The 14,107-nt window shown below is 38.3% G+C and overlaps 1 pseudogene; it reads left to right on the top strand.

Annotated features, from left to right (window-relative positions):
* LOC104130595 overlaps positions 1–14,107 on the top strand; it is an 86,576-nt pseudogene that overhangs the window by 34,464 nt on the left and 38,005 nt on the right.

Here is a 14,107-nt window from a genome sequence, read left to right as displayed (position 1 = left end):
GGAGTACTTCCAGGTGCTGGTGTGGATCCGCGGAGGGGCCGACAACACGCCACCCAAGCCCCTGTGACCCACAGCAGCAAGGCTTCCTGCTCAGCACCGATGACCTTAGTTGCCCCCTCATTGCCTTCTCGCAGCAGGAGGTGAGGGAGCTGAAGATTGCCTACCAGCCTCCTACCCTGGACTCAGACCAGGAGCGGCTTTTCCAGGTGGAAATGGAAGTACTGGACCCTGACAGCACCTCCTCAGAGCCTTTTGCTTTCATGATCCTGGTAAAGCCCATGAACACGTTGGCCCCTGTGGCCACTTTCAGTCATGTGGCTAGCCCACAGCTGATGCTCTTTGAGGGCCAGTCACAGCCCCTGTCTGGAAACTTGGAGATCAGTGATGAGGACAATCTGAAAGAGGTGAAGGTCTGGGTCGCGCGAGGCCTGCAATATGGGACGCTCGCAGCAGGGCTGGTGGTTTACCAGCATGATGGCAGTGAGCACAGCTACAGTGATAACATTGTTTTCCGAATGGCAGATGGGCAGCACCAAGTTGAATTTCTGTACCCCATCACTATTGCTCCTGATGATCAGCCACTGCTGCTGAATGCAAATACAGGCCTGGTCCAGTCAAGACCTTAAAGCCACAGACATCTTTTCGGAAGACAAGAGCCTTGTTTATGTCATCCATTTGGTGCCTGTGCAGGGTTTCTTAGAGCATCTGAACAGACAAGAGGAAGTGCTGTGCAACATTACACAAGGTACAAACTTCACACAAGATGATTTAGACCAAGGTTTTATCTGCTATTTTCATACTGTCGTACATGGAGTGCGTGATCTAATTAAATTGATGTTACTGATGGCATCAATGCCTTGATTGACAGGTACTTCTATATTACCATTGGTGGCATTGTTATGGTCTTCCCTGAGGTGATCAACAAGGGTTTAACTCTGAAAGAAGGTGGAAAGGTGACACTCACAACTGATTTGCTCAGCACAAGTGATGTTTAACAGTTGAAAATTTGCGTTTCAGTGTCCCCAACCGGGGCCATCTAGAGAATTCAGACAGTCCTGGAGTAGCTGTTGTTTCTTTTACTCAACTCCAACTTGCTGGCAACAAGATTTACTACATTCACACTGCAGAGGATGAGGTGAAGATGGACAGTTTTGAGTTTGAAGTGACAGATGGGTATAACCCAGTCTTCCATACCTTCAGGGTCTCCATCACAGATGTGGACAATAAAAAGCCAATTCTAACCATTGGTGACCTGGTTGTTGAGGAAGGGGATACCAGGCTAATCACCCCTTTCGAACTGACTGTGGAAGATGGGGATATGCCTGACCATTTATTCCTATTCATGGTCACTCAGGTTCCAGTGCATGGCCAGATTTTGTACAACAGCAGCTACCCAGTCACCAGCTTCAAGTCAAACAAGACTTGAACAAGAATCTTATCAGCTACAGACATGGTGGTACAGAAACCAGCCAGGTTAGTTTCTCCTTCTCTGTGACTGATGGAACTCACACAAACTTCTATGTTTTCCCTGACACTGGCAAGGACATCCATCAACCCCAGATGATGAGGATTCAGATCAGTTCACTGGACAAGAGAGTGCCATAGTTAGTGGTGAACAAGGGTGCCCCTTCTCTGAGAAGACTCCCAGCTGGGCACCTGGGCTTCCTGATCACTAGTAAGGCACTAAAGGCAGAGGATTGAGACAGTCTGCACAAGCTGTTGAAATACAAAATAACAGATGGGCTGGAGCATGGCTTCATCATTAATACTGGCCTTGGAAATGAGAGCATTAGAACATTTATGCAAGGTTGGTGCTGATGGTTGTATTTGCTTATAAACGTTGGGCTCAATGAGCTGTTATTTTCTATTATATTGCTCAATTCTTTGTTTCAGGGGATTTAGAAAGTAATGTCTTTTGAACTACAAAGTATAGGCAAATGATCAGAATTAGAATACATGCATTTTAGAAATGAAGCTTTGTTTTACCTATGAAGACACAATAGAGAAGTTCTGTGTTGTATGTGCATGCATTAATGTCTTTCCTACTGTGTGTTAAATGTATATCTTACCGTGTACATAGCATGGTACTGCTCATAAGAAGATGGGCTAAAATCTGAAATGGTGATTTGCAGATCCTGCACCAGTTTATTTTAGAAGACTGAAGTACCTGTTTGTCTGCCTGGAAATTAAACCCAGGCTCAAAAATTGCTATTGCCTTCAGAGAAAATTGTTTAGAAAGGTGCTTAACATTTCTAACCATCCCCGGACCTAATATTTAAAAAAAAAAAAAAAAGAAGAAGGGCAGGGGACACCCAGTATAGCCTCAATAGTTTGGGTTGCATTTTGTGTGATTCTGTTCCACAGAGAAAGCTCAGTAGGTAGGGAGGGCCTCCTTCAGGTCAGCTCCACCAAACCTGTGCAGAGGGAAGAGCCTCAGAGGATGGTGGGGCACAGTGACAGCAGCCAGACTCTCTATAAACATCCCTGTGCTCCAGCCGATCTTAGGGAGTTTTCTGGGTTTAGGACTGTCATTCATCTGTCCTGGATAGAATAGTATGTTGAAAGTTTTCACAAGGAAACTTCCAGCCTAGACTTTGCCTACCTCCAGTGTGCTTTGACCATCAGCAGGCAGACAATATTTACTAAAATTCTCATTAGATACTATAATAGGATTAGAGGTCTCCATTATTTTTATGTGCTCAGGTATGTTACCTTTCTTTTGCAAGAGAAAACAACCAGGGGAGAGAAAAAGTCTTTTTCATTTTGTCTATTTATCTATAGCTTCCAGGCAGGTTGTAGGTTTAAGATTATGATAACACAATTTATTTTTAAAAGTCTGTAGTTCATCTGTCAATCTACAGTGTTGTGAAAAATCATTTGCCATTCATTCAAGAACATTTCATATGTTTTCAGTTGACAGAAAGCACCCAAGTCTGCCATGCCAGAACAAGAGCAACTGGTAAACCCAGGGGAGTAAGTCTCTTAGCAGATTAGAATTAGCTCTAGAACAGCTTAATGCTGAATGGAGTATAAAGAACATTTAGGTATATCCCAAATATTTTTATATCAAATGAAAATATTGTTAATTTAACTAAAATAAAAGCAAAAGTAGAAGACTTCTCTGAAGTTTTCACATTGATGAAATCCTGGTGGTTTTCCCCTATTCTTCAGGAATATCAAATCAAAATTTTACTGGCTTTTAGACCTATTTATGATTTGTTTAATACATTCTCATATTCACTCTCATATTCACTACCTGCAACTATTTTGTGTGTCACAGAAGAGCTTAAAAAACTGATTAAACTTTAACTGATCTTTGAAAAATGGGCAGATCTTCACTCCCAATAGATTCAAATTAGTTACAGCAAGGTAATTCTTCTTTATGTGCTCAAACAAGGATGTCAGTTTAGTATTTAAAAATAAATATTTATGGTAAAACTATATCTCACTGGCTTTTTGACGTTGTTCTTTGAGCTAATAACTAAATATATGTTGTGTTGCTGAGTATGGACCAGTGTAGGAAGCCCTACCGCATTATACAAGTTTGTTTGCTGAAATGCTTTATCCACAAGTTAGCCAACTTACTAATAAGTAACCAGATAGTAAAGGTAGAATGAACTGTGTCCTATATACTGTAGTAAAATTCTATGATGATTGATTTAGCATATTCTTTTCTTAGCTGATATTGATGAAATGAAGATCAGCTACATCCTGAAGGAAGGTGATAATGCTACCAGTGACATCTATTTCTCCTTTGAAGATAATGGTAAGATTAAGATGCTTAATTATACATATCCTAGAATTACACCATCTGGAAGATTGTTCACATTAAATAAACAAGTCATCTATTGCTTCTTTCTAAATAACATGTAAAAGTGCCAAGAACACATAGGAACACAAATCAGGTTATTTTATTCATTTTAATGTATAACACCACAATTAATGTAAACTGCTATGGCAAGCTATGAACTCCTAGTAGGATATACTGTTGTCACAATACCGTTTGTTTGGTGGCCTTTATGGAGGACTGTTGGTAGTGATAGTCAATCCCTCATGGTCAGCTGTGCAACGTTACAAAACTTCAACCGCTCAAGGTGGAACGTTGATGGTTTTGGAATCATGGCCAACTACAGAATCAAAAGAGAAAGTTAATGCTAACCTTTGTTAAATAAGGAGAGTTCAGTTGATCTAGATCATGGCTGAGAGCCTCACAAAATAGGCTGGTTAAGTCCATTTTGCTCTTATTTATACAGAAGCACATCCTTGTTTTGCATAGATTGATATTGTTTCAGAGGCTCCAGTGGATCTGTGATTATTTATACCAACTGATACGTGTATGTTGCATTTTTTTGCATATTCCTTTGATGACTCTTATTTTAAAATCTGTTTTGTTCTGTTTGTGTATTGTTTTTTTCTCCTGTAGGCTGAAGTATTTTTCCCCAACCATCCACATAAATTAAGATCACTGAGAATTCATCAAAATTTTACACAAGTTCCTCTTAATTAAAGGCAGACAGGAAGATATGTGAAATAAGTTTGCAATTCAGTTAAATAACTTCTGTGTAAGAATCTGCCTTCACAATAATCTCTGTAAAATTCCTGACTAGTTTGATATAATCCTGAGTGCGCAGAACATGCCAGATTAGCATTGTAACCCAACATTTGACAGAAAGTTAAATATGTGAGTATTTCCTAATGGGCCTCAAAACAAGTCTGAAACACCATTAAAATATTTTGTCCAAAATTAGCAGACTCGGTAAAAAGAAATCTGCATTGACAGTTATGAGGAGAGTCACTGTAAAGCAATAGCTGCTTTGAGTTTGCTAAGGCTTCCTATTCTAATTATTGCAAACCAGAAAATGTATACCTTGATCTCTTGAAAACTAGTTATTACCTTCTCTCTATAATTAGTCTGTTTCTGTTCTTGTAGCCATATAAATCATTGTAGCTTTATGTCCACCATTTGCTACAAACCAGTCCAGCCACATATAAGTATGTGCCTGAGAAATAAGCATTCTGTTATGGATTGAGAACTATGTTGCACTTTGGTTAGCTGAGACATTTTGATTAGCTGAGATGAACTTGTTCATTTTGACTTGAAGATGAACATGAGTGCCTTGGATATGACTTCCAGTGTTTTCTTTATGCCACCTGTAGGGCAACACTTGTTTTTGGGCATCGCACTGAGGGTATCAGTTAGCAACACAATGAGATGTGACTTGTTTATTTTCAGTTGTCCAAGAAGTAACTGAACATTTGGAACCAGTCATTTGGTATTCTCACTTTGCTCATATATGAAAGATTATGTAGCTTAAGGGACATTGAAAACATTTTCAATATTAGATCAACCACATCTCTGGTTCATTGTGATCCTGTCAGGGACACATTTCTCATGTTTACAAATGAAGATGGAACTGTAGGCAGCTGGGAATGTGCACAGTATTCATAGCTTGAAGGAAATTATTTTCTTTCTAGTTAAGGTTTGGGTAAGCAAACAATTTCATTCAGCTGTTGTTACGCTGGGCTTCAAGAAACTAGAAGACCTGTTTCATAAGCAAAGAACTCACCAACCCATTCCCCACGGCTGGCACTTTGTATCCTTGGCAACTTTACAGCTGGAAAGATTTTGTCTTTTACGAGCCAGTAGAGTAATTGGGAGACAAAGCTATGACAGGCTGAAAATGGTTTTGGTTTGTGCTTCTTCTGGTTATGCTGAAAGAAAAAGGTTGAACATTGGCCAGCTGAGGGGGATGGTAAAAACAAGTTAGATTTCACAAGCCAATTATTTTCTACCTCTTTCCGAAGTAGTGTGCAACTGATGCAATTAAAATCAAACAAGGCTATTAATTTAAGAGAGATTGGAGATGCATTCTTTTTCTGTTTTTGCTTACATTTCACTTAGTACACAGGAGAAGGTGCTGTGAACTGCTACCTGTGTTTCTTTACAGACGTCTTATTTTGCTGTCACTTAATCAATATACAAGTCTTTGTGGCGTGACTAAGTGGGGTAATATAATAATAATGAGAAACAATGGGGAAAAAGGAATGACATGACTGAACAGATGGTAATTCTTATTCCTTATACACCCAGGGACAAAAAGGGAGTCAGTTACTAGATGTTTTCATTAACAGAACTTTCCATCTCTGCTAAATGGAATGATTCTTTCAGCTAGATTACTTCATCATCTGTCTGTTCCAGATATCAACAGAGTAAGAAAAACCGTGGCTATAAATGTGTGCAGCTATGCTTATAACAGAAGTATGTACCAACTGAAGGGTTGTTGTACACTGATGTGACTGGCACAACTACAGGGAAGAGTACAGGGCTACGGGAAGGTGTACTGAGCAAGTAACATCTGGAAATACACTTAAAACTTGTTTGGTGTGGGAAAGAAGGTTGAAAAGTCAATGCTGTCATTACTACTATAGCACAAGGAAATGCTTTTAAAAGAAACTCTATCTGGATTTGTCTTTTGATGGCTTAGAAATACATTAAACATATTCCCTGAGGGGCAGTTATCTCCAAGGGAGTGCCTGAAAGAAGGCACAACCATAATAGCTGTTGTACAACTTGGGGGTGGGGGCGGTGGGAAATACCTGAAGGCCCAGCAGGAGGAGAGAATGTGCACTGCTGCAGTAAGGTTTGCAACTGCTTCAGCAACACTCAAGAGCAAGCCTGCTCTTTTCTATGTTTTTATGTTCTAGCCTCTAAAATCCTCGTAAAAACATTTGATTGTGCAGCAGTACAAAGGAAGCTGAGCAATGAAGCGCACATATGTGTATGTACTGAATGCAAGGAGAAAATGCATGCACTTCCCTTGCACAAACACAATCAGATTCTTCCACACAGGAGCTTTGCCCTTTAATGGGAGAGTATACCTTTTGAATAACACAATTTTGTCTAACCTGAGGGCAAGAAAGATTCCTTTCGGTTCTTTACCTGGATAACTACTTGTTCTGCTATTTAAAAGTGATATGTGTGAGAAAGAATGGCTGGCAGCTTTCAGAAAAGTCAGTCCCTCTAACTTGAGCAAACTGTTCCCATTCCTGCCATTAAACTGAAGATTTGGGCAGTAGTACTAGACTTTTAACCTACTAATGATTGGTGCATGCTGGCAGCTGCTGAGTGTTCACTGTTGAGCCTGCTGTTCATTTCACAGACCAAATGGTACAAATTGAATACAAAGTAGGTAATGTTCAGCTGGTTTTCATGATTTATTCCTGGAGTGAATATGCAGATAGCACAATGTTAAGTTTGTTGAAAGATTTATAATGGAATAATGTCATGCAGTAAACGTACAGGGGTTATTTTTGACTTTACCATACTTGATTTTGTAAGTATTTGTTATTTTTCCTTGGTGATTTTCATGCAAAGATCAGTGCTTATAAAATCTAGAAATGCTGCGATACCCGATCACTTAAGAACAGGTATTCTTGTTAACGCAGAATGTGCAAGTGAAAAATTAACCTCTTGGCAGAATGAAATGGTGTTTTGTAGTTTCCTTTGGTAACACAAACTGAAATATGGCAATTCTGCCAGCTTGTTAGCAATCCTTGGTTTGAATTTGATCACCTAAACTGGCAGAGTGTAGTTACTGGTCAGACTTAATATCTGGTGGGGGGATGTGTGTTAATGCCTGTACTTGTCCAACAGAACTGTCTACTCTTACATGTAGGTAAGATTTCCTCTAATATTACTAGTGATTTTACAAATCAACTTTATGTTGCCATATGCAAGTCAGAGTACCATCCTCTTGCTAAAAAATGCTTCTTTTTCATAGGCAGGTTTTGTGCATCTATCTCCTTACATCCCCAAATCTGAATAGTTTGCAGATCTTGCAAAAGATGTGGTGGTGGTATAATTTCACCACTTTCAGACACAAAAAAGGTGCATCATTTAAGAGGCAAAGAATTTCCAACTGATGAGCCATCTCCAATAGCCTTAAAAAAAAAAAAACAACCAAAACTACACTTCTCCAGTTTTTTAAGGGATTTACAAACCCATTTGATTTTTAATAAAGTTGGAAAATATTAGCAAAGAGGTATGAATTCTTATGCAAATTCTAACGCTTGTCAAATAACTTGCACTGCAGGAATCTTTGGAGTTCAGTGGGAAAACGCCTTATATTTTTAATGTGGTTTTGGTGTGCTCTAACTTGCTGTCATGCTTGACAGCTCTGCACGATGCATTTTGCCTGTGTTGACCTCAAGAATAAAAAGCCATTAGGTGGGGAGGCTTTATCTTTATACAGTTGTTGGCAAAGGCATTATGTTTCTGCTGAAAGGAGATAACCTGAGCAACTGTGGAATGAAAACATTGAAGTGTTTCTGACATGGCTTTGATTCATCCCTTTGTCTATTGCTGTTTCAAGATAGGCACTCTACAGTGTTTTCAATTCTAAAGCCGTATTTTCCAAATGAACAAAGTTACACACCTGAAGACAAGGCTTTATTTATTTTTCATTTTATTTTAATCCTGCCCTCTGAGGTGTTAGATACCATTTCTGCTGATGCAAGACTTTTATTACTCTGTAATAGAGAATAATCATAATAGAATAGAGGAACTGGATGACAGTATTGTTTTTAAGATGCAAGAAATAATTGTCCCACTCCAGTGCTAAGAAGGTGCCCCACTAGACTTCTTTAAAATTTTTGGCTGAATTAGTGAAGATGTAGAAAATCTGGAGACACTGCCTTGGGAGAAGAAATGAGAATTGCCAGAGATCTAGAAAACTTGACCAGTAAGAATAGATTAAAGGATTTGGTACTCATCACTCTGGAGTAGAGACATTAAAAAGATATGGCATCTGTTGCTATAGATAAGAGAATGAAGTGTTCTTCTTTACCACTATGGCTAGCAAATTTTACTCTTAACACCCCGTATAACGTGAAATGCCTGGAAGAGAGTAGTTAAATTGCAGGGCACAAGAAAATCTTAATTCACAAGTTTGTCTGTTTTGCCTCCCTACTATGTATATGAACATTATTGACATCTTGAGGTGCTCGATGGGCCTGATTGAGAGTCAAAAAGATGCAGGGGCTGATGGTCATCCCTATTTGAACATTTTCAGTTTCATTTTCCTCTCTGTGCCCTGACAGTAGTAGGTTCTAGCATCAATCCTTACCATTTTGAACTACCACTGCATTCAACTGTACTCTATAGTAAGTTTTCAAAGTTGTGTGTATTAAATAAATCCTTGCTGGTATCTTTTCACTGGACTAAAGCTTAGGATAAAATGAATTCTTAAAAAAAAATATTGCTATCTTCTTGTTTATATAGTAATGGCACTGAAACCTACATCTTGCCCTTTCAAAAGCCACAGTAATCTCTCCCATGCTTTCTTTAAGGAGAATAAAAAAAAATTAGTACTTTTTCCTCTTTACTTAGCAAATATATTTGTCACCTGTGGAGCCCAATAGCTCCTCCAATCAACTCTGCATAGATTTAACTACTGTCTTTGAACAACCCACAAGTCTGCTTTTCGTTTAACCTAGAAGAACCCACTGAATGGTATGTGCATAATTTTTTTAAGTATACTTCAAGAAATATAAAGCTGTGGTTTTGCCATACAATGTGATTTACAATTTCATTTTAATCCTTCACTTTTTTCTATCTCTGTCTTCATGCCTTTTCTCATCTAGGAGCCAGATGAAGACTTTTTTAAGTCAATGGAAGTCTTTCAAAAAAATCTTTGATTAGGTCTCATAGACTGTAAGCTTTTCTAACTAGGAGCAACAGCACAGGTCCTCAGTAACCTGCTTCCATTTACAGAAAGCTGCTCAGATGGTGCAAAGCAGCAGGGAAGTTGCTTGGTAGGTGAATCTCATCATGACCTGCCATGATGGCATGTTCTTGGACAAGGTGTGCAAAAAAAGAGCACCGAAGTGCATATATTAAGAGTGTGATTAAATAGTATTAGCAGCAGAAGACTTATTATCATCAAGTTGTGTGGTTTGATTTTCTTTTAATAGGTAAATTAAACTTTATGTCCACAGAGTACTTCTTTAGACAGTCTTGGCACCTTGTTATAAAAATTATTAATTTTGATGTGAAGTGAACAGAATGGACTAGAGAACGTTTGTGTTTTCCCCTTTTTTGAATTTTCATATGAAATACAAAGGAATTTTTTGTTTGATATGATTTAGTCATCATGGACTAATTCAGTCTTTTGGGGCAATTTTTCACTATAGCATATGCTGGAGGTAAGCAAATTTTCGGAGTTGAATTTTATGCAAAGGTTTTGTTTGTCTTCATGCTTTTGGTTCTGTATCCTAATGACAGGAGATAAAATATGTATGCATTCCTACTTTCTTGCATTTGGGTAGCATTGGGGAAAACAACTACAAAATATAACAGAAGATTTTTCATATACTTTTGAGAGCAAACAAAATACTTGATTTACATTTCATTGCTGGTTCCTTCCAGTTAATATGTTGTTGCCAGTTTATATAGCATTATTGTGTCAGGCAAGATGTCAGATCAAATTCTGTATTTTTTGTATAACTATCACAGAGGTTATTAGAGCTTCAGGCTTCATAAGTAGATTATTTTCCTGATGGCTACCCAAGAATGTAAGAAGGATGTGGGTTCTACAAATACAGTCCCACTCAAAATGGTACTTAACACTTGTTGAAAGCGTGGCTTCAAGAGTATCACGGATTCCTGTGCTCTCCATGTGTTTGTCTCAACACCTACACAGGTGAAATGGGACTATGGTATTTTTTTCCCCCATTTTTTGCACTCAGAGCATGTACACTGAGTTGTTATAGATCAGCTCTCATGTTACTGCCATAACTTGCTCAAGTGTTGAAGCCCTCTGATCTGCCTATCTCCCCCCATCCCCACTGCTTCGATGGGCTTGACTAATTTGGTGGTTCCTACAGAAGATTTAACTGATCTGTTTTACTTTTCATTGGTTGGTTGCTTCAGTGCTTGCAATAGAAGGGTTCCTCAAGAATGATAAAAGCCTTAAAGCAAAATCTTCCTTTTCTTCTAGCTTATCAAATCCAGAATACCTTGCCTGCACATAACATAATTTTTCTTAGTTCTGTTATTTTTACTACAAGGCCTTTAGCCATAAGACAAAATTTAAAAGAACATGAGAGAGTGCAGGAGTGAGAAGGAAGGAAAATTATATGAAAGGAGGTGTTTATGGGATAGCTGTCACTTGCAATTTGCCTATGGATGCTGATCAGAATTTCTTCATGTCTCAGTCTATTTACATCTTCAGCCTGAGAGATTTAAAAGATAACATTAATAGATATTTAGGAACCCTTATAGCTTACTGTTGAAATTAACCTGTGTTTAGACCATCTTTTTTTTTTTTTTTTTAATTTATGCATTTATCTTGTTTCCCATTACCTATGAGTTAGTGTTCCCTAGACGCTTTGTTGTAACTATAACATGAGGTAATGGAATTCTTCTGGTTTTGCTTGAATGTATATGGGTAAACAGGCATGCACATGTTTGAGTCTCTGATGTATTCAGTCTGTTGTTATGAGATATGTAAAATGTATCAGCAAAGTTTTTGTATATCAGGCGCTTGACATATTTGTCATTTCTTCAAAACAGTAGCAGAGGTTGAATGGAAACTAAAGCAAAACACAGTTACCCCAGTCAACTGATGTTGTATTGTGCATGTGTGGCAGCAGGTAAGTTTTTCCTGGATGGCATGGTAAGATTTTCTTTTTAGGAGAGCTGATGTAGGTCAACTACTTGGACAACAGATAAAGATTTTTCTTTTTGTCTGCTTACCAGACATCTTTGGTAATACTGAATTTCAGTTCCCCCCAAAACACTGAGTAAATATTTCTCAAAGCTGTCACTTAAGGAGGATTGTTTTTCAGAACAGGACATGCTTAATTAAAGGATGTAATTTTCTAGGGCTGCTGAAATTTATTACTTTGGTCCACAATGTTCTTCCTGAACACCTGACGTGCCTTGGGCAGTATTCTGTCCTCCTCTGGTTCTTTCAAATCTCAGATTTTTTTCTTCTGTGTGTCTTTTAGCAATTCCTCTTTACCTCATTCCTTTTTATCCTATGTTATCTATCAGTAAGCTCTGCAAAAATAAATTCAGGTACTGTCTCTGTTCAGGGTTCACATGGGCCTGCGATTTATCTTTCTAATGTCTTTGACAGCATAAGTAGGTAATTTTCTTTAAAGTATTATTAAAAGGAAAATATTTCTGTTCCATAAGTGTTGTCAGTGATGGGAATTTTAAGCACAAGAATTAAATGTACATTCAAAATGGTATGAAATTGCTCCTAGTTTAACCTCTTGTGATTAGAGGGTCAGAGATTCCCCTGTAATTCCCTTAACATCTGATGAATCATCTGAGTGCACAGACTGGCAATTAGGAATCTAAGTATAGTTTCAAAGTGCAAAATCTGAATCCAAAAGGTATTTGTAAATAACATAGGTCTAATTAACTTAAAAATGTATTTTTATGTGCTTTTTTATTTGTTATTGATCATGCCTTTTACATGTGTGATACCTTCAGGAAAGTGTGGTTATTCCTTTCTCTGTAACTATTCAGAAGTTAGGGGAAGAAAAAAGAACATATAAACCTGTTCCATATAATATGCCTGTCTCAAACAGGATACAAATTTAGTTGTTGTGTTCAACATGCATCTTCTATAGTACTCAAAATGTTTTTAGGATACTATGGGATTCAGTTTCAGGTGTTTGGAACTCAAGCTGAATTATGCAAAATGGAAATTGAAATAGCGACAAGTTGCAAACTTGTTACCTGGTTTCAACTAAACTTCCTTGAAGTTGGTTGTCAGTATCAGCACAGATCTTCTCAGCATCAACCTCTTTGATGTCTAATATTTTCCATTTGTTTCATTCTGTTATCAGTTCTTAGAAGTCAGCTATTCTGAAACACTAGAAGATGCGTTTCAATATTCTTATTCATCTGTAAAAAATTAAGTGAGGGTACTTTAATGGACAGAATGTGCAGACCAGACATCACTCCAAAGCAGTATCTTCCAAAGGAGGTTATAAAGGGGTTGTCTCTGAGTCCCCAGAACTCATGAGGGGCACAGCCGCTGCATTGATAGCACTCATCTTGATGAAAGTGGTCCCCAATTCTCCCCTGTTAGCTTCATCTTCCATGCAGACAAAGGGAAGAGCTGTTGTGCTCTTCCTAAGGCAGGGCCTGCTGGGATGGGGAGGAAGAATGCAGGATTTTCTGTTTCCAATGTGACCAGGAAAATACTTCTTAAGGTGTTTGACTTCTTGCATGTTATTTGAACTTAACTGGCACCAGTGACAAGACTGAGCTTTCCAAGGTCAGCCATGTTCCTGTCTGTTATTCTGGCTTGTGCCCTTCTTACCCAGTGTGTATTTCACTTGGTGCAGGAAGTGGTTCCACAGGTCAGCAACAATCACATTAGCCTTATCTAAGAAAGAAATATCTCTGAAGCTAGCTGCTGCTTTTCCTGATGTTATAAGAGGTTTATGACATTCCTTTGTGATTGCAGATAAGAAATGAATAATATATTCTTATCATTCCCAGATGGCAAAGCTCTTTCTCACTTCTCAAAGGAACTGTCCATTGTTCAGCCTCAGCCTCTACCTAGCATGGCACTTTAAAGAAGCCTTCCCTAATGGCTGCCTGTAGCATCAACTGTATTGCCTAGTTTTGACATGTTGATGTAATTTGGGGAATTATGAAGTCCATAACTTCCCAAGACAACCATCATGCTTATGAACCCTGCAGATTCAAACTACAGAGCAGTCAGCTGCCTCTTGCTGGAACACTGTAAAGGTCAAACTATAACATAAGCCTCTTGCGCTGATCCTTGTGACAGATATGATTTACAGACCTCTCCAAGGTTTCACTGTGAAGCCTCAACTTCTTCAGGGACCTGAAATGCCAAGCGTATTAAAGTATGTTGCAAAAGAGCATTGATTCAGGGGAGGAACTTAATTTATGATTAAAGCTACAATTTGCAATATGGATGGGTAGTTTTATCTCATGTTAGCACACATGGAAAGTTGCCTTTTGGAAAATGTAGAGGCTTTCTGTTTATAATGAAAGCTTTGCACTTCTGAGTTACGTTTAGTGTAAGATAACTGCATCTTTTGTGCATTGAACATG

This window comes from Egretta garzetta, unplaced genomic scaffold, assembly GCF_000687185.1.
Source record: "Egretta garzetta isolate BGI_Z169 unplaced genomic scaffold, ASM68718v1 scaffold258, whole genome shotgun sequence".
In the NCBI taxonomy this organism is placed as follows: domain Eukaryota; kingdom Metazoa; phylum Chordata; class Aves; order Pelecaniformes; family Ardeidae; genus Egretta; species Egretta garzetta.
Note: the sequence above shows the minus strand (reverse complement) of the source record. Positions and strands in the feature narration are given on the sequence as shown.